General features: G+C 37.9%; 1 protein-coding gene across 1 annotated transcript in view; it reads left to right on the top strand.

The window, feature by feature from the left end:
• Positions 1–325: 325 nt before the first annotated feature.
• The window catches only part of Thsd7b (thrombospondin type 1 domain containing 7B), an 821,885-nt gene continuing 795,158 nt past the window's right edge, over positions 326–27,052 (top strand). Inside the window, exon 1 of the mRNA XM_046463780.2 lies at positions 326–563. The gene's annotated coding sequence lies outside the window, so the exon portion shown is untranslated. The remainder of the gene's footprint in view (positions 564–27,052) is intronic.

The raw sequence follows: 27,052 nt of genomic DNA, 5'->3' as shown, positions 1-27,052 counted from the left end.
GCTCGCTCTTTTCCGCAGCGCTCAGCGGGTTGGGTACCCGGGGCTGACTGGAGAGTCTCACTCAGACCATACCTGCACCCCGAAGCTTTAAAGTTGCGGAAAACAGTTGCGGGGAGCAGAGGAGGCTAGGTTGCGGTTAATGCATCCGCTGCTGCTCGCCAAAAGGAGCAGGCTAGGTCGAGGGTCAGGCGGGTACGCTGCTGGAGGGAGGGGAGGAGGATCAAGCGGCTGGGAGGAGAGAGAAGGGAGGGGCGGCGGGGAGCAGCTGCTGGGGGAGGCGAGGCGCAAGGTGGCTCCCCGCGGCCCCGCGCCCCGCTGCTCCCGGGGACGCACCAGGCAGCCAATGGCTGCACAGAGGTGTACAGCAGATGGCGTCCGACTGCGCGGTTCCTTCCTTCCTCCTCTTCTTCCTCCTCCTCCAGTGCTGAGGAGCCAGAGTCGCCGCCGGGTTGCCAGACGCTGGAATGGGTGGTCTCCCGACACACACCACCATCTTTCTTGCACTCGAGAAGCTTGGGGCTCGGCGGCTCCCAGAGGCTGCGGCTGCGGCTCGGGCGAGGCGGGTGAGTGCGGCCGCGCTGCGCCCAGAGCTGGGGATGCCGGGTCCACTTGGCCGGCCAGCGGGGGCGTGAGGTGACAGCGCCCGGGGTTGGGGGCGCGCTACCAGCACAGACTTTGCTCTTTCCTCACCCGGCTGCCTCCTCGCTCCTTCTTGCCTGACAGAGCGGGAACTTGGAAGCGGAGCTTCTTGGACGCCTCTGGCTTGGATCTGCGGAAAGGAAGGCTACCTAGGGCGCAGCGTGCGGGATCCCTTCAGCCGGCTGGCTGGGCAGACTGGGACACCCCCGCTCGCAGCTTGGGAACCGACCTTAGGCAGTAGGATTAGCGATGGGATGGGGGCGACAGAGCTCTGTTCACTCCACCTCTAGCTTGCTTTGGAGGGTGCCCATAAAGGGAGCCGTGTTCCCCATCCTGCGCCGGGAGCCTAGGAGCCAAAGATTGAGGGCGGGGAGTTCTGTGGGCTTTGCGAACAGGTTAACTGAGGGGATCCCTTTCCATAGCGCTGACTGCGAAATCCGCGCGTGGGCGTTCAGTGGCCCTGGAGGATAGCTGAGCAAGCCAAGAAGTTTTGTATCTTCCTCTGATTTATCGGCAGAGTGTTAGTAGGCTGTAGCAACAGTTTACATTTCCATGTCCGTGTGGGGTCGAGGGTATGCTGGAGAGAATGGGACTTGCGGGTCCGACGTGACAGCCTGTTATTTATCAAGAGAAAACTGGGAATGGTACGCGTGAGTGAGAGGCAAGGAGGACGACAAACATATTTTCAAGAGCACCACCCATCTGCACCTGTCACCTTTCGTGCTGTATGTTCCGCTGTATTAAAGTTATTTGAATATGAAAATGAAATCTCCCTTTTTAGGCGTCTGCATGTTTTGACTATTGAAGTTGGGAAGCTTGGAGTGGTGTGTGTGTGTGTGTGTGTGTGTGTGTGTGTTGGGGACAGGAACATTAAGCTCTCTGGCTCTCTTTAAATACAAGAAGAAAAAAACTTTATTTAAAGGGAGGGACAGATGATCTAATGATATATATATATTTTTTCTTTTTGGAATACCTGAACTCTAAACATCCCTTAAGAGCTCTTGCGATTCGGTTCTGTACAGGAAGGTGGAGTTTGTCTAAGATTGTGGGGTTTTGGCATGGTCTAGGGAGGATTCCAGTGTTCATTGGAGTGCTCTATTTATTGCAGTGCTCTATTTATTGCCAGAGTGGTCTGCTGGTAGCCTGCAGTTTCCCACCTTCAAGTGTACTGGTAATCTTATAAATGACAATCTGGTAAAGAGCCTGCCTGGCTTTTCAGTACACCTGTGAGTGCTCTGTTATTATGGAAATGGCAATCCAAACAGACAGGCAGGGGTCACACCAATCAGGTTGTGGGGTGTGTGTGTGTGTGTGTGTGTGTGTAGTGTCTGTCTGGAGTTTCCTTTTAGCAGGCAAACTTTGGGTGTCAAAGTGATGTACTTATTCCCCTGACAGTGTTGAGACCATCTGGGTTTGTTGGATAACTGGGGTGGGGGGAGGTGATCTCCAGGGAAGCCTTTTTGTGTTTTTGACCATACTCAGCTGCTGGTTAAGGCTTCCTGGAAGCCACTTAGGATGTTACTAACCAAATCAAGAGATCCTGTTCAGTGGTGAGTGAATGCTCATGTCTTAGTGGGCTAAAAGCTATCTAAATTCCCTGTCTTGAGGCTTCACTTTGATGCACTGCTGTTTTTAAACCTCAGTGCCATTAATAACAGGAATGCTCTTTTAAATCTTAATGTGACCGGTTCTCTGTTTTCCTTGGGTAGATGAGCCAGGGGAGTAAATTCCCTGTAATTGACATTTACCTTCCTGGCTTTTTTTTTTGTTGTTGTTGTTGTTTTGTTGTTTGTTCTAAACCTATCTGCTGGGAGTGAAGGACTGGAAACTTTTTTATGCAAATTTAAGTAAAATTATAAAGATGATTCTTTTGACCCTGTAACAACATAATTATTTCCACAGAGTTGTGGATGTAATTGTTAATTTTAAAAAATGGTCACATTACCATAGACACTATTGGAAGCCATTCAGGTTTCTCAAGATTGGAGATTAATCCATGGTAAGAACTTGGAGATGTGTGGTCCGGGAAAGGACTGATACTGCTGGTAGATTTCAGTAGTCTATTTGAGGGTTCTTAACACAGTGGGTTCACTTTATATATACCTTTAATAGTAAATTGATAGTTGAAAAGTGATATTTCTGATGTTTCTCAATCCCCCACCATGTTTTAATCAAAGTTGTTGCTTGTTAAAGAGTTGAAGGCTGAGAAACAGGAACACTATTAGATAGTAAATGATTACTGATTATGAAAACCATATAAACCCAAACTCTACTGTTCAAGGACTGACATTAATACACTGGTAACTAGATGTACCATTCTGTTCTCTGTTGAGTGTTCCTTTTAAGAGAAAGAGATAGAAAAGTGCTCATCAGAAAGGCTGTTAAGGTCTTCGTCTACTTGCTGCAGATCCTATTTCTGAAGGAACAATTGTTTTATTAGCATCTGTTAAAAAAGTTTGTCTTTAAATCACAGACTACAGAAGCAGAATGAAAATATAGGAGTTAAATTAATAGAAGAGGAGTGTCCAAACAAGACAAATTCTAAGGCATGTCGGCTCATTTTAATTACACTTCACAAGTTGAGACTGAAGTCATGTGCTTCTTTCAGAGAAAAACAATCTTGCCCAATCTGCAATTTTGCTGTTCTGCACACCTTTGTAAAGATTAGGCATTAAAATAATAACACTGATCTTCAGAAGTTTGAATAGAATGATGAAGAATAGTTGACTGGTCCTATTGGGTCAACAGTCAAAATGACAAATATATATGATTAAAATAAACAGATTAAAGAATTCCAAGCAGTGACAACTATACTAATTGGTAGGGGAAAAGAACAGCACCATGAAAATCAAAGCTTTTGAGACACTCCACAAATGAAGTGTAAAGGGTGGATCTTTGAATAAAAAGAGTAGGGGTATTGCAGTATCAAAAACTATTTATATGAGCTCCTTAGATGTGATTTTGGATTTTTCAGTATGGGTTGCATAAATGCTTTGTTTTCAAAAGAAGACATTTCCTATGTATAACTCCAAAAGAAGCAGCTGTAATCACTTCACCACCAGTCACTTCACCACCAGTCAGCTTCCTAAATATACCACAGGTCCTTAATTTAGAGCTGTTAACAGGATTAATATCTAAGTGATAATTAACACATTAAACCTGTGAAAGTAGGAGGACTTTTTTTTTTTAAACTCCACTTTTAATTCTAGAAATCTACTATTGTCAGTTTCATAGGACTCTGGTTTTGCAGATCTGAAATCATTGGCACCCTTGCTTTAAGATAAACATTTTATTCACCCTTTAAAACTTCTCCATTAATTGAGATTATCTTGTTGATGGTTTTAGTGGGAAAATAACAGTGAATAATCACGAATAGTAAACAGTGACTATTGATGAAATGAGGGGTATTGAGTACAGTTCCCTGGTAAGCTTGTTTGTACCTCTTGAGAAAGAAGGAAATAGGAGTCCTGGTAATGGAACTCCTAGGCTCATGCTTTCATTTTGAGTCATGATTCCAGGAGAGGACCATTCATGCAAAATATTTACACGTAGTTATTTTTCTGCTTTATAATCTACTGTGATTTCTAATGAGCATTCTATAGCTACTAGATCAAGCGTTTGAGAGGGAAATAGAATATTAGTGAAATTTTAGTTACTTCATACCTTTTGGTGAAATTGTGAAACCAACTCTGGAGGTATTATAGAATAGAGTTTCGAAGCGTGCATGTCAGTGTTATTGCTGGAGGGGAGGAGTTAAACAATTCAGTCATCTGGTACACATTAGAGCTATATATTCTAAGAGTCTAAACATGCTGGTATGAATAGAGACATTTGAGAGCATTATGAAATTTGTATTACTTTTTTGGTCATTATGTATTTTCACAACATGTTCCAAAAGCACAACTTTTTGCTAAAATGTGGAAATCTAGAATTTTTGGAAGTTTAAAAAAGAGGTCTTCATAGCAGAAAAGATTATACATTAACCTAGATGTGGGGAATTGGTGAAAATATGGAAATGTTTCCTGTATGGAACAGTAGGCTATCATTTTTAAACTTGTTTTTTTTTTTTTTTTTTCTTTTTGCAGCAAGGGCCGTGATGCATCTTTTGATTTTGCCTCTCTAGGCATATTTTAATTGTGAATCTCTTATAATTAAATGTGCTGTAGCTAAAAACAGAATCATACATAGCTAATGCACAAACAATTCTTTAGTTCCTTGACTGGTAAGAAGCTTGTTGCTCTGTTCCACTTGCCTGCATGAGGATTGGCTGCAGATTTGTGCCCAAGTGTTATGTTAGCAAACAGTTCATTACTTCCAGAGGAATCACAATGTTGAAAAAAGCTCTAGACTTCACAGCAGTTAGGCAGGATTGGTCTTAGACTGTAGTTTTGTAGTAATGCATATTTTAATTTTGTGTTCTTTCAAATGGTTATTTTAAAAAGCAAACCATGGAGTATGCATATATGAAGGATTTAATTATAGTAAGATTAAGACTTGCAGTAATCTCTTGCAGAATTTGCTTCTGGGCTCTCTTGTATTGATTTCTACCTTTTGTGCTTACATTACACATATTCAGGGAGATTTGGCCAGTGTGCATTGATACAGCCTTACAGGATGTAAAAGTATTGAAGTATTTCTGTGCTAGTAGGTAAATGGGTACTCTCTGAACTCCCACCCTCCCCACCCCCCATAGATGCCATTTCCTGGGTGTCCTACAGAACACCATTTGGCCACTTCTTGATATAGTCACTAAGAGTATTAACTCACTTGGCATGACAATGGAGCCTTGGGTCCTGCTCCAGGGATATTGTCAGAATCTTCTAATTGGTTTGTGCCTGACACTACCAGTTGGCAAATATTTTTAATATTATTCCTTGGTATTTTTACTTATAAATGTAACCATTGGCATTGTGCATAGTTTAACTTGAAATTTGTTTACATTTACATTTTAGTGTTTTCTAACACATGTATCCATTACAGTACTGAAATATTGTTATTCTATTGCATATATTTACATTACCTAAGAGCCCAAGGATATTGAAACCTCTTTCAACTGATTTTCAATTCATATAAAGCCACTCTACTTTCAAATTAATTTGCTTTCTTGGAAAACGTAAAATAAGAATGCTAAAATGTAAAACAAGAATATTCTTAGGGGCAGAGCTAAATTTCTAACCCAGATCATCTGTCAAAACATTAAGTCCTTCTCCCTCACATCTGTCTTAGACCAAAATCTATGTATACAAGAATAATTTAACAATGCTTTTCTTTTAGAAAAAAATAATTATTTTTTTTCCACCTCCTCCATTTTCAGTCTTCAGATAATTTAGTTCATATTGACTTTCATTCATTGCTTTGATTCAGTATTGCTAATGGGGCTTCATTTGACCTGAATTGATGCATTCCTTGAGCTGAAATATGTCTGGCTGATCACAGAGAAGCTAGGGATATTGATGACTTTGAGGACCAAGGGATACTTGGATGCTTTCTTCTCGATCTCTTGTGGCTAAAACTAAAACATTGTTAGATAGGCCCTGAAAAAAGCATAAAGTATGCTTCTTGAACAGAAAAAAAATAGTATTCCACATCCCATCTAAGTTTAACTCATGCCACTCATGAATTTTGTATCTCATTCTGTATTCTCTCAGGCCTGTCTCCCACAAGATTCACACTCCCTCTGTCCCTAGTTATCCACAGTTTGCCCATTAGTCAAGATCCAGTTTTAATTATACTTCCACTGGGCTTTCTCTGATCATACCAGTTTGCGAAGCGCTGTCTTTGGCTGAATAACTGAGGTGGTAAATTCTGATTTTAATGTTGAGTCTGTTTTCTTTAGCATCTACTTGTAGAGTTCTGATGGTTAAGACTTTGAGTGGGAAAAGGCACTATTCTCTACTGAGAATTTGGAGGGGAAAATGTGAAAGAGAATTGGGACAGGATGACATTAGCCATTTGAGGATTCATAAGTACAGGATGTACACCAGGCTAAGTGCATTAGCATTAGAATTGCTTTGTCTAATCCTCATAATGTTGCAAAGAGGGTATTGTTATCTAGTTCCATTTTTTTTTTAAATGCTAGAAAACAGAGGCTGAGGGACTTTATACTTTGTCTAATGCCAGTACAACTTGAAAACCACAGAATCATGATTTGCATCATGGCCTAGTTTATTGGCCTACAAGGATTATTCATGTACTGATTCACTAGGCTACTCTAGAGTCTAAAGTTTGGGCAACAAGTTCAGTCTTGACCTCTGCAGGAATTTCTTCAAAATGAATGAGTGCCATATACTCACCAGCTGCCAGAGTCTCTGCAAACAATGGAGGTGGCTGATGGAAAGAGTATTGCTGAATCACTTCTACCTGGAGGTGGAAGTGTCATTTGGAGATATGAGGAAAGGCTGTGTTTGGTTTTGGCACAGACCTTGTGTGTGAAGATTATATCTTAGAGTTGTAAAGAGCTTAAGATGTTCACATATAAAAGTGTTGACTTCTGGAGGAACCATTGGAAAATTCAGGAAATAGAAAATGTACACCATATTCCTTTTGATTAATGATTTATCATTAAGAGGGAACTATTTTTGACAAGTGTGCAAAACCTTAGCTTTGAAATTGGCATAAAGAGGAGAAAAGAGGGGAAAATAATTTTTCAGATATGGGTGGGTGTGGATGAACAGTGGCCTTGGTTATTTCCTGAGATTTGGCCCTTGTCTGTCTTCTTTGTGTGTATTCCGATGGAAGGTGTCCTTGGTCAAAGGGGACAACTTAGAAGAACTGTTCTGTGGTTAAGCATGCATGACAAGTCATAGTTTTAAAGATCTCTTAGAAGTATGAGATCTCCTGATGTGAAATTCCATGGAATGTATAATAAACCCATTTCCAATATCAATGCCTCGTAATTTTTATAGAAATATGCTGTTGGAATATGACCAGTTTCTTTTTGCCTCTGGCAGAATCATATATAAAGAAGTGCAGAAGAGTTGTAAAGAGATTTTTTTTTTTTACTCATTCCAGGAATGAACGTTTTCACATTCAGAACTGTCTGGAAGTGTGATAGGCTGTCTCAAGGAAATGTGAGTTTCCTATCTCTGAGTGTATTCAAGCAGAGGATGAGCAACTACATGTCAAGATATTTGCAGAGTGGACACATGCATTGAAGATTTATTGAGCACATACTGTGTGCCAAACACTGCTCTTCATGTACTGATTTATGAAGTCCTCTCAAAAAATGTGTGAGGCTGGTTGTATTACGATTATTTTCCCACATCATATTAGTAAATAACTTACCCTAGGTCAGGATTTACACCTAGGCAGTCTTGTTCTAGAGCAGCACTATTGAAATGAAGTATAAATGCAAGCTACAAATACATTTCCCAAATTCACTCTTACATTTTTTAGTAGCCACATTAGAGAAAGAAAACAAGCATTGAAATTTTTTATTAATAAATTTTGTTGATTATAATTTTATTAATATATCTAGAATTTTTCATTTCAACGTACTGATTATGAAAAGTTATTAATGTGCTGCTTTAGATCTTGCATGTACCAAGTATTAAAATCCAGTCTGTGTTTTATTACATTGGAAGAACATCTTGGTTCAGCCTAGTCATGTTCTAATTGCTCAATAGCCACTCGTGGCCAACATACTGGATATGCCCAGAACCCATGCTACTGACAGTCCCTTTCTTTTGCCTGCCTGTTAACTGCCAGGTTTTCTTCTAATGGATATACCATCAGTTGCTGCACAGGCAACTGATTCTATTAAGTTTTCCCTTAAATATCCGCACAAATAATATATTAGAAAAATGCTTAAAACACTCCCATGACTTCTTTCGGAACACATTTACTTTTAAACCTATAAGATAAGGTTCCTTTATATCTCATCTGTAAAAACTACTGAATACCATATACCTTTCATTGGTGAAGACTGAGCACATCTGGCTTTCATTCACTTTGCCATTATATATACATGTTACATCACCAAATCACCTTGCCCATCTTGTTTCCAGGCTAAAGAATCTGTTTCTTTTGTCGTTTTTGTTTATGAGTTGTAGTATATGTGTAGCCAGCTGCATATGAAATGGGCATAGATTACGATCTGTTTATGGGGCATGAGAAAGGAAAAATAAACTTTAAGACTGAGCCTAACCAGTTTTTCTAATTTGCACCTGATGCCCATTTCTCAGCCCTCTTTTACTCTGTCACTATTATGATTACTGTAGTCAGAAATTACATGTGGCCCACCAAAGTGATATTTCTGATCAAATTGTAGTAATTTTTTGGTAGGGTTGTTCGTTTCCTGGCAGGTTGCGTTCTTCCCAGTGATCTGAAGGGCTTTTCTCAAGTTGAATTTCTGACAGTAACCGACCCTCTGGGCTGTGACATGCTTCAATTGAAAAAACAGAATTCGACATGATTTTCATTGTGTGGAACATGTTAAAAAAAATCCTGTATTTCCTTTGTGAGTGCAACATCTATCAAACTATATGTGAAACTATATGTGTGAAACATTTTAATAATTTAAAATCTTTTGGTGTGGGGGGCATATTACATACATAGCTTAAATCTGACTTTAATTGTTTAAAAAAGACTATTAAGAAAAAGGCTTCTGTTAGAAAAATTCTAAACTTCACAGGGAGGAATTTTCTTGTGAAGACAGAGTCTATGAATGTGTCATCTAATATTATGTGCATTATTATTAGATATTTCATTTGGAATTAAAACATAATGCTTGTGGACATAATATATTTCCAGTTACTTCTTTTAGGTTTTTTAAAATATAACTAAGCAGTTTGTACACAGCAAGGTAAATTAATGTAAAGTAAATGATGTGCTTGTAAGCTATATGAATAAATTCAAAGATTATTTATTGAGCACCTGCTGTGTTCATGGCACAGAGTAGATAAAAGTAAGTATAAGATACCAACCCAATTTCTAGAAATTACAGCCTACCTGGGGAGATGGGACATACACATCCTTTGCCCATAGCAAAACCAAATCACTTTGTTTATATATGTCTATCTTTCCAAGTAGGAGCTCCATAAGAGCAGATAATGTGTCTTAATCTTATTTGTATCCTCATCACCTTGCAGAGAGTAACTATACATAGCTATATGCTGAAATAAATGAAAGGGGTATGCTGGTTTTATTTACACATATTAATTAAAGTATAGCTACAATGCTATTATTTATAATGGGATCACCTACATTAAATTTGCATTTTAAATAAAGAAGAGGAATAAAGTCTAGTCTCAATCCCTTTTGTGCTCCTCTGACCAGATTAGCTTTGCTGACTCTATTGACTTCTAACAGCTCAGCTGCACTAAGGAAAAAAAAAATTATGTTCACCTAAAGGCAGTATGTGGATATGGATCTCTTTTTCAAAATGCCAAGATCATACTTTGATTTAAACTGAGTCATGGACTCCTTCAATATAAAATTTTTTGTTTGTTTGTTTAGAGGCTGAAGAACCCAAACTGGGCTCCCAATGTCTGTTGAAGAATACACTGCTAAACACTTCCAGGACAACCACTAAAAATTAGTAAAGCTATGTAACCTGCAGATCTGGAGCCCTCTTGGACTATTCAGTTAAGGGCATCTAGCAGGCTGTGCTACCATTTGGGCCATTTGAGCTGGTTACAAAAGTGGATGCAGTGAGGAGACTAGATCACAGGGAAGACATTTCTTTGGCATTTTACATGCAAAGACTTCAGTGCCCTTTGATAGATTGAAATAATTCTTCTTAGCCTATTGGGTTCCTCAAGCAAAATTTAGCCAATGATTATGTACTATTTGTCTACAGTATGTCATATATTATGCTTGGCCTGGTTGGGGTATATGGCAGTACTTGAAAATTGGCCATGCACTTATAGAATTTTTATGGGGCTTGTGTGGAGGTAGGAAGGAAATGGCAAGGATGCTTCAGAGATGCAAATTGCATCTGTGGGATTTTATAGATGAGTAGATCCAGGATGAGAAGGAAGGAACTGGTCTCCCTGTGTATCTATTTGTTTTTGCTACAATTTTCTTGACATTATTTTTGATTCTAGACTACTTATGTTATTCTTTCAATCTGATTATTGATATCCTCTTTAATATAAAATCTTATTGCACAGTGTTTGAAGCTGATGGCTTAAGAAAACTCTTTAAGATTAATTAAAAACAACAATGATAAGAATACTCCTCTGTAGCCTGGCAATGCAAGCAGAATAGTTTATTGGTCCACATAAAACTTAATAGCATTCTCAAACTCTGTTTTGAAAACTTGTGATGCTCACAGTGTAAATAAGTGAGACCCAAAACTTCATAATCTAAAGTAAACAGTTTTGTCCAGGTGTGTCAGAGTGTGGCAGGGAAGTGTACACAAGGACAGAATTATCCATTAATTTGGCAATAGGTTGGCAATCATAAATGGATGGTGAGTGCCTACAAGATAAAAGCACCTGGTATGGCAACATAGTCATTCAGCCCCAACAACTGAAAACTGAGATGCTCAAAATAGTATGAAGTCATTCATGCTGTGATGCCTGAGGAAGTGAAAATAGAATAATGGAAATTTAGTAGGGCATACATGTACAGGTACAAGCCCCCCCCAAAGGAAATGTACACCTATTTGAGTGATAGGAAAGAGAATTCAAGATGAGAGATGAAGGAAAATAGAGACGAGGAAGCAGAAAATTTAACTGAAATTGAAAAAAAGCAGCTGTTGGGATTGGACATGTTTAGAAATATTATTTGATTGAAATTAACAAATGGAATGATTAAAATGGATGGAGGTAAAGAAAGCATAGTGCTCCAGAGACGTAGACAGTTGCAAAGGTGGGAGGAATTTGTACAATCTAGTTAGATTATGCATTGTCTTGACTTTAGAGAAACTTTATGAACAAGAGCAAAAGCAAAGAGGAGAGAAATGAAACAGTGAATGGTGTAGTGAAAGTTATTGCTGTTTATAACGTACTGTCAGGAATTCATTCATAGTACATGTAAGCTCAAGTCTTCCCCATTTAAAACCAGGGGGATACTCTTTCCAGTTATATTCTCATCTTGTGTTGACTTTTCAAAATTCTAGCTTTTGAAAGTAGAATTTGCTCATCTTTGTGCTCCCCCTTCATATCACCCAGTGAGGATTCTGCCCCTACTTCTCCAACTGACGTCGTTCTTTCCAGAGTCGCAAATTATTTTCCAGTTGTCAAATCTAATGGACACTTTCCAATCTTAATTATGATTATTAAAAGAAAAATCTTAGTATATAAAAGGAGCCAAGAATGGATTGGCAAAGTCTCCATGATCCTGCCATTTTGATTTTCCTTTTAAAGTTGCCAAAAATAACTACTGAGGATTTACACAAGGGAAACGGGTCATTTTGAAATAAATGTGAACTGAAAAAGATTAAAATGTAAAATTTTGCCAATAAAGCATAACTCCAAAGTAGAGTTGAAATTGGTCGATTAGCCTTTGGAAATTGAACAATACATGGGCAAGTAAAGGGAACTTTCATTAGAACTTATTAACACAAAATAGAAGTGTTTTATGGCAGATACCCTATTAACTCTATGCGGAAGTGTTGCCGGTGTAGTCATATTTCTCTTCCTGGAGGGCGTTGACATCAAAATGTGTAAAGGGGCAATGTTTTGAAGGGATGCATAAAGATGGTCATGTGCTTAGACATCGATGCCCAATGAGCACCCAGTGTTTATTGATCAAGAGTGTGGAGAGAACAAAGGATATACTTTGTGCTTGTAGAATACTCTGGTTGACAGTGTTACCAATGAAATTGTCTTTATAAGAACACCTGCCAACCCGTTTGAGTAGTTCTGCATTTCTTTGATTGCATCCTCTTCATTGTTCCTTAATTTCCTGCTTAAAATCTGTCATCAGATTTATTTGGTTAGACACTGTATTATCTAGACTGTCATCTGGAGGTCTCATGCTTAGTTTTCTAACATTTTCTGCTAGTGTCCTTGCATAGATCTGGGGTGGCTACACTTGTCCTTGAAACACATTGTGTGTTTCTCCTTCCTGTGGCTCGGTGCAGCTTTGGTGAATGTTTTGCCCATCTCTGTATCTGATTCATCCAGTCCTAGTTGAAATAAGCAGAATTTCCATCCTCTATGACCGGCCTCAGGAGTAGATCTTGCCTTCCCCAAGAATTCTTCAGTGTCTTGCCCAGGAAAAAGACAAGGTGAGCTAGGGCCTTTGCAGTTATGTAAGAAGAGTTTTGATGCACCTTTAATGATAATAAAACACCACTGTCGCCTATCTAATAATTGCTGTTTGGATTTTTTGATTAAATTTTTAGATCTTCTCTTATAGATTCTGGTTTTACTCCAGATTTACTTTTTTCTCATCTTTTTTATTTGGTTAGACACTGTTACTTTAAAGGAATTCAAGAGTGAGGAGTGTTGAAGAAGAGAAATGTTAAGTCAGTTCTTTTAAAAGAGAAGGGACACACTAATGCCACTATAACCATTAGGCACAGACATTTATTAAATACCTGCACTGGGACTTTAAGTCAGCTTTAAGGTTGGGGAGGAATTCTGAGTGCCTGGACACTCCACAGGGAGATTTATCTGGAGGAAAAGAATGTATCAGCTCATTTTAAAAAGAGACTCAGGACATCAAAGTCATCCCCAAAGTACCCTTTCAAATCTAACAAGTCAAGCAAAACTATGGTTAATGATATTTATCACTGCTGGCATTAAGTAAAATTTATAATGCATTAGAGTTTACATTATAGTTTTATTTTTGTGCTATGTGCACACTTGAGTACATTGGATCCCATTGTATGATTTCTACATTATTATTACTTCTTTTTCGGGACTCTTATATTACATTAAATTGCTACTGGAGTGTCTTGCATTTTGTTTTGTTTTGTTTTGTGATGTTACTGAATGTGTGTGTGTGTGTGTTCTTTTTAATTCCAAGTCCTTGATCAGAAAAACACTCCCTCAAGTTGTAATTTATAATGTTTTTTCTTCAGGAAATGTAGTCCAATTTATGACCCAGTTTTTCATCACACACTAGAGCAGAAAGAAAAGTATCTTCATTGGTGTGTGGCATTAGTATAAATATTGTTATGTTGAAGTGTAATTTATGTTCTGGCTTTTCTTTTCATATGAGTATTGTAACTGCTTTCAAGTCCCAAACCATGTAGTATATTTGGATTCTCTCCATTATGCTGAGCATATTATTATGTATATAGTAGGAACTAATTTAAGAATTTCTTAAATGAATCATATTAGAGTAAGAAAAAAAATCTTAACTTCATTGAATGTAGGTTAATCTTGCTTTGATAATTTAGAGTTCTTTTAGGAACTTGGAGTATTCCCAGAAACACTGAGAAAATCAATTACAATTGAATAGGACTATAAATTCTGTTTATTTAAGTTTTCTGGGTTTTTAGACATATATAAATGGGATTTTACTATAAATAGGAAAGATAAGTAGATCCATTCAGTCTACAACAAATTTATCAAAGAATACAAACCTAAATTAGTTACTGATGCAAATGGGGCAGACCTGTGGAGAAGTTGGTGTTAAGCCTGTTTTTTTTTTTTTTTTTTTTTTTTAAGGTCCTGTATTCAGAGTATAATGGGTAGAAATTGTGGAAGAGAAGAGGTGTTGGGTTTGAATCTAGGTAAACATAAAAGCCAGAGTTGAAGGAGTGGGTTGGCAAAGGTTGTAGACTCCCTGTTCACCAGAGATATGGTGGATTTTTGTGGAGGTATGTGCATGTTTATCTTAGTCCCTTCTATGATGCTACAATGGAACACTCAATAATGGGTAATTTATGAAGAACAGAAACTTATTCTCTGGCAGTTCTGGAAGCTGGGTAGTCCAAGATTGAGACACTGGCAGGTTCACACCCTGGGGTCAAGGTGGTACCTCATGGCTGCATCTTGTAGAGAGAAGGAAGGCTGTGTTCTCACATGGAAGAAGAAGAAGAAGAGAACAAATGCCTGCAACCTTTTGTATAATGGCATGAATCTACTCATGATCTAAACACTTCCCTTAGGCACTGTTTGCCAACACTATTGCTTAAATTTTGGAAGGGACAAAACCATTCAAACCATAGCAGTGTCCATTTGGGCTGTTACACAAAAATACCATCAACAGATGGCTTAAGACCACAGAAATTCATTTCTAACAGTAGGTGGAGACCTCCAAGATCAAGTTGACAGCAGATTCCGTCTCTGGTGAGGGCTGCTTCCTAGTTCATAGATGGTTCTCCCTGTATCCTCTCAGGGTAGAAGGGACAACTCTCGGGGGCCTCTTTTATAAGGCTGCTTACTAATCTTCTTTAGGAGGACCCAGTCTCCATGACCTAATTGCCTCCCCAAAGGTTCTACCTCCAAATATCATATCACATCAAGGGTTGGGATTCCAATATGTGAACTTTGGAGGACACAGACATTCAGATTGTAGCTTTGTGTATGCGTGCATGTGTGTTCAGCTTTTCTCTTTGTAGCTCTATACCCCAAACCCCCACTGAATTTGATTTCCTTTATTCAAGTGAGTAGATTCCAGTTTTCCCCCATCTCTAATGTCTAATGTAGACTTTTCATTCTCACTTATGTAGGGGTTTTCCCCTTTCCCAAATTATTCTGTAAAGTAGCAAGAATCATAGTCTTTCATATAAGGCTGCCTTTTGTACATTTAATTTTTTGATCAGGGTTTAAATAAACCTTTTAGATTTTTTTATCCAAAATCCAGAGGCATTAATGGCTTTTCATATTCTCTGAATAATCAAGGTGACAGTTTGCTAGTGCACCTCACAATTTGAGAGAGGCATAAAATAGGTCCATGTTTCTGGTATAATTAAAGGGTTAAAATCATAGAAAGAGGGCTAGACACAGGGGAGGTAAAAACTTAGGGGATCAATGCATGTAGGTTATGTGAAGGTGCATGTAAATTGCTTTATGTGCATGTGAAAAGCAACATTTTAAAGTCACCAAATGATCTCTTCTGATTTTAAATATGCATGTGTAACAGGATTAATAGATTTTATAAGTAGATATTTTCAATTTAACATACATATCAAAAGTATATGTGCATCTATTCAAGTTGACTCAAACCACTTTCTTTTGCATTTTATCACTGGGAAAATGGGGCCTTCATTATACTCTAGCCCTCTATGCATGGCTTCTGTATCCAAACTTCCTCTAATTGAAAATTTTTTTTTTTTTTTTTTACTGCATCTGCACTAAAAGTGTACAGACTCTTTTTTCTTGGCATTACTCCCTGAACACTGCAGTATAACAACTATTTAGATAGCATTTCCATTGTATTAGGTATGATAAGTCATCTAGAGATGATTTGAAGTATATAGGAGAATGTGCATAGGTTATATGCAAATACTATGTCATTTTATGTAAGGGACTTGAACCACCTCAATTTTGGTATTTGTAGGGGATCCTGGAACCAAGCCCCCATGGATCCTGAAGGATGACTGTATTTACAGGCCTACTTACCACTTCCTTTGAAGACTTGTTGGGAGTCCAGCTCCCTCCTGCCAGTCCACTTCCTACACCTAGCAGGCTGCACATGCAGCCCCTGCCTAACACTCCAGCTTTCTGATTTCCTCTCTCATCGTGTGTCTATTTTCCTGCTCCCTCATCCTGGTCTTCTTTTAGTTCCTGTCCCCTTTCACTTTTCAGGACAGTGTCCATTCTCTTCTTCTCTCCTAGTATAAGTATCATTGCCCTTTCTTTCAAAGTATGTTCTGTTCCATTATAAAGCAGCATACACCTATTTCAAAACCACCACACTGTGCAAAATCACACAATAAAAATTCACAGGACTTATGGGAAAAGAGTGTAGGTCACAGCATTCAAAAACTTCCCCAGTCACCCATAAAATAAAAGATAAGAAATTAACACAAAATGGTAGTATGTTTTGCACATATAAAATAGTTAAGAAATATCTAAATACTGCAAATGTGGTATTTTACCTTGAAGAAAGATATGAAATTTACTTGTGAAGTGGGTTTCAAGAGGGCTGTTTCTTGTCCGTAGTGAAATGGTGTAAGGAGATTTATTGGAAATCTGTCAGAAAGTGGTAGAAAGTTGTGACACCAACAGGGTGTGGCTTAAGGTGAACTGAGGTCCCTGGAGAGGTCTGTACTTCTGTTCTGTTTGTGTATTACTGCCTGGCTCTGTTCTGCTGGGTGCAGATTTTTGCATGTTCATGACTGTTTCTCACAGATGCAGCTGCTGCATAAGCAAACAGAAAATCATGCCATGCTCAAATAGCTCCCTAATATATCAATTTCATGTTTTCAAAATAAGCGCCATGGCAGAATATAAAAATTTAAAACTGTACACTGTTGTGAACTTATGTGGATTTGCATGACTTTCTGTAACTGTCCATCTTTCCCATTCGACTAGATATTTGAAGGCAGGGCTGGTTTTTTTGCTTTTGCTTAAGCCCCCAACCAATTTGTAGCCCTATCATCTAGTGCATTGCCTGGTTAGTGGTAGGCGCTTCAAAAATTGAATGAATCTTTTAGTGCATCCTTTTCTATTTTCTCAAGACCTTCATGTCTGTTTTTTGCCTTGCAAGTGAAAGGGTTAATGGTAGATTATGGTATAGTGTATCCCTCTTCCTAGTGAGCAAAACCTTGGGATGGTTCTTTCATGAATTAAGCACGGTCCCTGTATCAGGCCAAATTGAACTGAAAAAATAGTGCATGTCAGATCATTCAATGGATGGATTTAAGAGAGGTCCTTGTTCAAAAGTTATTTTTGAGAATTGAAAAACAGAGGATAGTAAATAAATTCTTTACTGAAGGAAGCTGTCACCCAACTAAGGACTAGAGAGACCAATACAGTTGGTGCTGTTACCAGCCCCTAGGAATGGAGCTACACAGAGGGACCTAGAACCACGAAGAAGTCAATAGCTGTTGCTAAAAATGCTGCAGAGAGGAGGAGGTACTTCTGTCTGCCCACTGCCAGTTTCCTACTGGGTCTTCTATTGGGAGCACTGAATGAGAAGCCAGTTAGTAGGTGAGTATCAGAAATGTAGTTTGTAGGAACCAGCTGCCTGCTCCACAGAGAGGAGCAGGAGGTAAGGCAGAGGGCAATGGGGGCAAATGATTGGTATGCTCCCCCCACCCCCCGTTTTCATTGCCTTATTTTTCAGCCCATCAGTGGTATCAATGCTGACTTATGAATCACTTTGTGAAAGGCTTCCTAATCAGTTCAGTAAGATGCACGATGCTTTGGACTTTAATTAAGTTTCCTTGAGAGAGCTCATTGGGTGATGGATTATTTATGTCAAAAGTGTGAAGTGTCAGCTGTGCAGATCCAGTGAACCAGAGGGGTGCAATATTTCTCATGAAGAATTATCCCCCACCCCAAATCAGTTGATCATAATGCAATTTTTTTTTAAAAGGTGAAGTCTCTTTCTGGCATGGAGTCATGATGGCAATGTGGCACACCTCACCTTTAACCTGTCTTATTGTCCTTGTGGTTTATAGGAAATATCGTCCTCCAGAAATTATATTAACAGCTGAATATCAAAAGTATTCTCCAGGGCAAAGCAAAAGTAATCAAAGCAGAGCTTTTACAAATAACAATTTGAGCAAAAGTTCTCCACGAGACTGAGGACATTCTTTCTACTCTGGCTGCTTTTTTATTTCATTCATTCCTTGTATTATTTAACACAAGGCTCTATACTGCAGAAATGGAAGGCACGGATTTCTTTTTGCAAGATATTAAAGGGCTCAAGCCATTGAAAAGACAATATTTTATAAGCTCCATTCTTTGTTTTTATTTTTGTAAAATATAAAAATTTAAAACATGGAAATAAGGAGCTTTAAAGTCATTGGCTAATTCTGTCCAGAAGAAATTAGTATTATAATGCAAAATGGAAATTAATGTTAATAAATTATCTTAAATTTCCAAAAAAAAAAATTTGACTTTTTTCTACCTGGAAATATTTAGTTCTAAACTTGAAAGACATTATGTGTAAGATAATATTTTATTCTTAGTCTATAAAATTGTCATCATGATGAAATATTTTTTTTAACCTTTCCTCTGTTGGTAGCTCTGTGAAGTGCAATTTATAAGGCAAGTTACAGTGACATCCACTGGCTCTGTGAAGAGGGATAAGTTATTTCAGCTACCATATTTTTAAGTCACATATTTAACAGGGCAAATAAACAAATTTCTTTATATATATTGTTTTATCTTGAATGGCAATCTGTTTTCATAATGCCAGTCAGCCTAATGGCAGCAAATGTAACCTTAGCTAATTGTAGCTTATCTTCACCATGTCTCCGTCTTTCCCTCATTCAGTTCCAGTTATTCCTCTCACCTCTGGCCCCTGGATGGTACCTTCTGTGGGAGGGGTATTTGGCCCACAGTGATCTACCCTTGTCTGAACTGGCTCCTGCTTTGCTGGTCCTTGGGCCTTGCCAAACTTTCCTAATACTAGCTTCTGCCCAGTACACCAGTTCCCATCTGCTGCCACACAGCCTTTGGTATAGCATGCTCTACCATTGGAGGCCTTTCCATCTGCTGCTTGCCCTGTATGCCACAGCCTTGCCCCTTGCCCCTCTTAGCCTGGAGGATGATGTTCAGCTGCTCCCCCTGCTCCAGCAGTCATGCAGAAAGCTTTGTGAGACAGAGTAACCCCTCTGCCCGGCCTCTGCTGTCTTTGCTTCTGGGCCGCAGCAGCACCAGGACAGTGAGATGTAGGACTTACCATTTCTGAAGGCTCCAGAAGGAAAGCTGGATGAAGCTCTGAGGGTCTGATTGTTCTCCTCCACTCATTCCTTTCTTAGAAATTCAAACCACATCTAACTTTTATTTCCTTTTAAATATATATGCACTGTTTCAAGCAGAACATAAGACCAGTTTGCAAACTTGATAATCAAGAATTGGAGATTTCTTTTTTCTGATTCTCATAGAATCCCTTTGGGGCAATGAGCAATTCAGAAGATGGCTTCTGGATTGGGTAAAGGGGTCCTAAGATCCCAGTTAAGAAATTTGTCAAAACCAGGGAAAGGCCACCACAGCCAATACCAAGGTTGCTTTCTGAAACCACATTGTATTATTCCTGGGAGTCTATTTTCTTAGATCTCAAAGAAGGATTATAATACTGAGCTCGAATGGTTTTTATTAAGATTTAGTGTGATTGATTAGTCCAGTTACCAAAGAAAAGATTTCTTTTCCTCCCACTTGTTCCCGTGACCCTATAGTTTAGAGACAGAAAAAGATTTAACTGAAGGATCAAATAAAATCAGAAACCAACTCAGGGCTGTATTACCCATGTAATCACGCAGAGGCAAAACCATCATAAAGTAGCCTAGTGCTGTTGCAGAAGCAGCATGTATGCAGGGTAGAAAATCAGACAATGCAGACAAGCAAAAGTAGAAAATCATCACTGTATTCCATAAAGAGAATACCACTTTTAACATGTTAGTGTATATCCACTGTGATCTCCCTCTTCTGTCTATATGTATATAATGTGTGTGTATGTACATACACACACACAATTTTATAAATGTTTTCGTCCTGTTCAGTATCAAAGAACATGCAGATTTCCCAAATTGTCTCCAAAATGTCTTTCACTGCTGTTTATCCAAAGTAGCATCCAAAAGAGGACCGCAGATTGCTTCTGTTTGTTATGCCTTGAGTTTCCTTCAACTAAGAACTGGCAGTTTTTAATGATGTTAGCTGGTTTAAGAATCCTGTCTAGTTGTCCTGTCAAATGTCTCACCTTCTGGATTTGTCTGATTGTTTTTCCAAGGCCTTGTTGGATTGTTTCTTTCTTTGAGTGGATGTTTTATCTAAAATGTTTTTCAATATTTTGGACTTTAGGACTTCAGTGGTGATTTTGCCTACTGCGTTTGCATCAAATTGGAAGGCACACAGTCTTATCGATGTTAAACCTGATGGCTGGATTGGAAGGATGATGCCCTGACCCTTCCATCACACAGTGTGTGTCCCTTCTGTGTAGAAAGTAATTGTGGGCTTACTTTGGCATTAAATAAATGTCTGATTTCTTGCCAACTCCTGTACCTAATAGTTTAGCATCCATTAAATAAAAGTAGTTGGATAGAAAGGGATGGTTAGGTATGCTGTAGAAATAGAGATTGGCATGGAACATTTGTAGTAAGGGGGCTTCCTCAGCTCTCTGTGTAGGTTAGGAAGGTGGAGAGATTTCAGTAGTCTTAGGTGAGAGACACATCTTGGTGATCAAAGCACAGGGGATTGCCAGAATTATCAACAACTGATCCCCAAATTCAGAAGAATACATCAGGAATTGTTAACAGAGATGATTACTTTGGATTTGTATCTGGGATGAGTGTAAGGAGAGGGTCAAAGTTTAGAAAATGATGGAATTCATAATCCAGCATTACTCAAGAAGTTTAAAGGACTATAAAAATAAAATCCAAGAAGCTTTAAAAAATGATACTGGCGACTCTTTTTTCGAGGAAAGTCTTGAGTTTGGAATATATTTTCCTTTATATCTATATAGCCTACTTTTGATTAAGTACCAGAGTTTTATGAGCTCTGACAATTTTTTCATAAGCCCTCTCTTTTCAGCTCTCCAGGTGTAAATTATTTTTTTCTGTTTGCCAGGAGTAAATTATCCTGTACTCTGGCACAGTGACTATTTCTGAGTCTGCTGGGAAGATTCCATGGTTCTGGATCCTTAAAGAGTTTCAAGGTCTGGTTTTAGAAATAAGCTGCTTTAAGTGTGCCTGAAGTGGAAGTTCACAAAAGGGACTTACTTGGCTGGTCTTCTTGTCCCCCTGTGCAAGGTTCAAAATCCCTTGGAGATTGAGAGAGAAATCTAGACTTTTCCTTGGCAAATGTAAAGATCTGTGGTTTTAGAGGATATGGTATATCACATTATTGTTCTTTTATTACCTACTGTATTATTAGAAATATATTGCTGTCCTTTGTTCTAGGTGCCTCCCCTCTATAATTGAGTCACGGAACTTATTTTGGCCAAGGAAATATTAGAGGAAGTTATGAGTGCTCCTTCTTAGTAGAAGTTTTAAGCCATTGCATGGTTCTACCAATGCTCTTTCCCCTCTCTTTCCTAAAAATGGCATGTCAGAAAGAGATTGCTCTTTCAGCCTGGCTTTCAGATCTGTGAATGTATAACAAGTGTGAGAAATGAACCTTTTGGGTTGAAAGCCACTATAATTTTGACACGTTTGCTAATGCAGCATAATTTAGCTAACCCAACTGATAGGAGAAATGTGAGGTGTGAAGATAAGACAGGGCTGTGCTGAAGTCCATGAGAGAGTAAGATTGAGAAATTTAAAGTTGGTGACCAGCTTTGCTTAATTGACTTGAAGCCACCTGAATTTCCCTTTTCATCCTATGAGTCAATGAATTTGGTTGCCAGACCAGAATGGGGTTAAGGTTCCCAATGGGAGATAACTGAAGCTGCAAGGGATATGCCTGCCACTACACATCACAGTTGTTTATGAGGGTGAGAAGGGACTTCCTCTGTTTGGAGCATGATTCTACTTTGAGGTTAATACTAGTGGTCATTCAGAACAATTAGCTGAAAGTGAGCTGGGACTTTTTAATTATTTTTCTTCCAGATATGCTATCAGAGATAGTTATTTGAATTGCAATGTCACATTGTGAAATAACACAATCTGTTGCTTTTATAGTCACACAAATTAATTTTTAAATGGAATATAAATGTCAGATGATGTATGTCTTACTCAGCTTAGGAGAAAAAAAATCCTTTATTTGTTTTTTATTTTTTTTTCCTTTAGGAGAAAACATGCTTAGAATAAACTGAGAGCTGTGAATTGAGGAGAAACCATTCTCTCTTCAATTCAAATTAATTTCTCAGAACTGAAGCAGGATAAATACTCCTGTTGAAGTGTGTGCCTTAATTACAAACCTCAAGGATCTTAAGTTTTATGGCTCAGTTTAAGAATCCAAATCTGTGTAGCATGCCTTAAGCTAGCCAAGTTACCTACAAGGTGGCTATAAAGCATTCTTCCACATAAGGGGTGTTATATAAAAATCAAGAATTAGTGATGCATCCCTTTTTGCCTCACCTGTGAATGAAGCTTATCTTCAAAAAGGATGTTCTTTTTAGCAGATCATTTTGCCATGGGTTGGAAATTTCTGGATATAAGTTATTCAGGCAATCAAGAAACAGAGATGAGGGTCTATAATTCATAATTGAAATTTAGCCTTTAGATTAACTTCATTAGTATGCAGTTGATTAGGAGGTATGTGTTTATTAAATGAAATGACCTCTAGATTTGCATATTCAGTAGAAAATTAGGTTATTGAAGGCGTAAGGATTTTTAAAATCACTCTTTAAAGGGATGTTATTGCCAAGAATGAATAATTAAAATTTTAACAGTTTGGTTTTTAAAGTTTTTATAGTTTTGAAATTGCTTCCAGGCCATTTCTTTCTACACTTGAGTCCTCACCAAAATGCAATTTTTTTTTTAATATACAAAAAAGTGAATGCAAATTTCCCCATCCTAAAGAGCTGATAATTACCACTTAGTTTTACTTTGAATAAAAAATTCAGTTCAATAAATGCCTACTGTGTATCAATCGTGTGCTAAGTTGGTGACACAAAGATAAGATTTGCTTTCTGCCCTCAGGAGGCTTGCAATCTCATCAAGAAGATAGATACTTAGAAAATATACAATGGACAGCTCTGTATGTGCCATCATGAGAATATTATAGGACAGAGAACAACTCTATCATGAGGAATTGCAGAAAGATGAATGACTAGTTCTGAAATCTAATTTTAGCCCCGAGAGTGGCATTTATATCTAAATAACAGCAATTTTAGGATGGGTACAGAAAAAAACTTTGTCTGTGGGATAGTTTAGATAGCAAGGGATGTGTTAGTTTTTATTCCTAGTTCTCCTAACAGGTGACATTGCATGAGTAGGGACCCTTTAGTTAAAAGTGGAAGAAAGGATGGGGCATTCTACCAAGGTGTCCTGTACTCTTTTATTCCCTAAACTTATTGGGGAACTTTAGTGCCTTGAGGAAGGAAATTTGTTTTCAGGCCTTTTCCACATTCTTAATTTACCTAATTCTAATTTACCTAATTTGTGGCCCCTAGTGCCTGGTGATTTTTCCTTGTTAGTGTTACACATCCTACTTGCCCTGGGTTTCTTTGGGAACTAGGCTTATGAAATTCACTCCCCTCCCCACCCACCAGCCCCACTTTTGATGAATGATGTTTCCCCACTGACTCAATGGTCAGTGAAAAAAAATAGAGAATATACCAAATATGGAGGAAGAAAAACCCCATGTTATTTAATATTTCAAAAGAAAACTAAAATAGTATCTGTCTACTTTGTTTTAGTATTTAATTTTTTTTTTAGTTGTAGTTGGACACGATACATTTATTTATTTTTTATTTATTTTTATGCGGTGCTGAGGATTGAACCCAGGGCCTTACATGTGATAGGCGAGGGCTCTATGGCTGAGTTCCAGCCCCAGCCCTCTGTCTACTTTTATTGAACTAGCTATTGTTAAAAAGCTCCCGATTTCAATTCTACAACAAATCTTATTTGTTTATGAAAGGTAAAGTACAATCCTGCCTTCTTTTTGAAGCTTTTATCAATAATTTAAGTCACAGTGATCTCTACTTTTATTACAAATATCTGTAACATTTTCAGTTTGTGTAGTTAATAGAGCTCTCCACTGCCTTGCGTTTTGTTTCCTATTGTGTATTGAAACGTTTCCTCCCTGAAAAAGATGAAAGTCCTTGGAGATTTCAGGGACTGCGATTTACACTTATTTCCACTATGATAGTTAGCATATTGGCAGTGGTAAAAAAAAAAAAATGGTACTTAGGGCTTCTGAGTAATGCATCTACCTAAATCCAAATCTATCCACACATATTTCAAAGAAAGAATACAGATCAATAAGAAGAACAAGTGAAACCACAGCACAGCTAAGAGACAGAGGACACTACAAACTTTACCTTTATATAGACACTCAGCTCCAGCAAAGGAAACTGAGCAAAGGGGTTGAGAGAAACAAAGAGTATTCATTCTAAAGAAGGAAAGTATTGCCTAGGTTGGGGGTTCTTAGCAGGAGGGCTAAGATGTGGTAGGTCTGCAAGCTGGCTACCAGGGAAGTAAAAGGAAATGAATGCTATCTCAGGACTGTTGTACCTCTGATGGTCAAGGAGTGATGTGGCATGGGGGGCATAATGGGAAAGAGAGAAAAGGGCTAGTATATTTGTAAAGTTGTCTAGCTATCACCACAATAAATTTTAGAATATCGCCCCCAAAAGAAATCCCATGTCTATTATTACCAATTCCTTTTATTCCTAGGCAACCCTAATGTTTCTGTCTCTATAGATTTAGCTACTCTTGATTTTTTCACATGATTAGAATTTTATGATATGTGCTCTTCTGCGACTGGTTTCTTTCATGAAATATGATGAAGTAAAGCCTATTAAAAATTCTTTTGGAATCATTTCCTCCCATTATGATCACCATTTCAAACTCAGGCAACCATTGATTTTTTTCCCCTTATCATTACAGTTACATTGCCTGTTCTGAAAATTTTATATAAATGAAATCATAGCATTTGTGTCAAGCTTCTTATCTTAGGATGTTTTGAAATTTCATCCATGTTATTGCCTGTATCAGCAGTTAATTCCTTTTTATTGCCAGGTAGTGTTGTATGATTACATGGATATATGGCATTTTGATCACTCTTTCACCATTTGAATGCCATTTGGATTATTTCCAGTTTGGGGCTTTTATGAAAATGCTTCTATGAACATTTGGGTGCAAGACTGTTTGTGTGGGCTTCTGTTTTCATTTCCTTTGAGTAAATAATACATGAGTGAGATTGCTGTGTAGAATAGTAGTATATGTTTAACTTAAAAGAAACTTCTAAATTCTACCAAAATAGCAGTACCATTTTGTATTTTTACCAGTAATGTGTGGAGTGCCCAGTTTCTCCACATCCTTGTCAACCCTTGTAATGTCCATCATTTTGCTTTTAACCATTCTTGTGAGTGTGCAGTGGTTCCTCATTTTTGTTTTTTATTTACATTTGCTTGATAAGTTACGATGTTGAGTATCTTTTCATGTGCTTCCATTTCATTTGAATATCTTGTAAAATATTTGCTCAAGTTATTTATCAATTTTTTATTTTGTAAAGCAGTTAAGCTCAGTCTTCCTGAAGTATTCAGCTGATTTTTCATTGTTTCTTGCCTATTTAAAAAATTGAGTTCTTTGATGTACATATATGGATACACCACAGTGAATTCCTCCTTCATATCTACAAAGCACCAGTTTAAAAAATAATATATAAATATAAAGCAGAACAGTAGAGTAGAGGACAGGGAGCAGGGAAATGGAGGAGTGGAGAAAAAGGGGGAATTATTTGGGATCATGATGGAGCAAATTATATTTCATATGTCTAAATGAACCCCATTATTATGTATAACTATATTACACTAAATAAAAACATAAAAAAGTTGTTTGTATTCTTATTAACTTATAAGGGTTCTTTGTTTATCCTGGATGAGAAGTCCTTTTGTGTATATATAGGATTCATAGATATTTTCCTCAGTGTTTTTTTTTCTTTTGCCTAACAGTGTCTTTTGAAGATGAAATTTATTTAATTTTAATACAGAAAACTCTCAAATTTTGTCTTATGTTATTCTTGCTGCATTGAATTTTGACTATTAAATCAATCTTGCATCAGTGGAATAAAATTACTTGATCATGTAGTATCATCTATTTTTATGTATAGCTAAATTTGTTAATATTTTGTTTAGGAACTTGTATCTATATTCATGAGCAATAATGATCTATAATTTACTTAATAATATCCTTTTTAGGTTTCAGTATCAGGATTATTTCAGCTTCATAAAACAAACTGGAAAGTATTTTCACTTTATTTATTCCATAAGGAGTATATTTAAGTTTGACATTGTTTCTTCCTTAAGTGTCTGGAGGTGTTATGGTTTGGGTCTAAAAATGTCTCCCAAAGAGCTCATGTGTTAGGAAATGTAGCAATTTTCAGAGGGGAGAAGATGAACTATAGACAGGTGGAGCTTAGCTGGAGGAAATAGATCATTGAGGGCCTGGCCTTGGACTGTATCTGTTCCTAGCCTCTTTCTCCCGCTTCATTTCTCTTTCTCTGCCTCTTTCTGCCTTTGTTTCCTTGCTGCCGTGAGCTGAGCCAAGTACCCTCCACCACCAAGCCCTTCCACCATGATATTCTGCCTCAGCTCATTCCCGGAGCCGTGGAACTGACTGAAACCTGAGCCCCTAATAAACTTCTCCTTCCCTAAATTCCCTAAGTTTCTTTTTTATTCCTCATAGCAATGAAAAGCTGGCTAACCAAGGAGGCATCCATCAGTAAAGCCTTCTGGGCATTTGTGGAAAGAATTTTAATTATGGATTCAGATTTTCATTATTTTTCCA

This window comes from Marmota monax, unplaced genomic scaffold (assembly GCF_021218885.2).
Source record: "Marmota monax isolate L192 unplaced genomic scaffold, Marmota_monax_Labrador192_F-V1.1 WCK01_AAM20220418_F8-fsc00034, whole genome shotgun sequence".
NCBI classification, from domain to species: domain Eukaryota; kingdom Metazoa; phylum Chordata; class Mammalia; order Rodentia; family Sciuridae; genus Marmota; species Marmota monax.
Note: the sequence above shows the minus strand (reverse complement) of the source record. Positions and strands in the feature narration are given on the sequence as shown.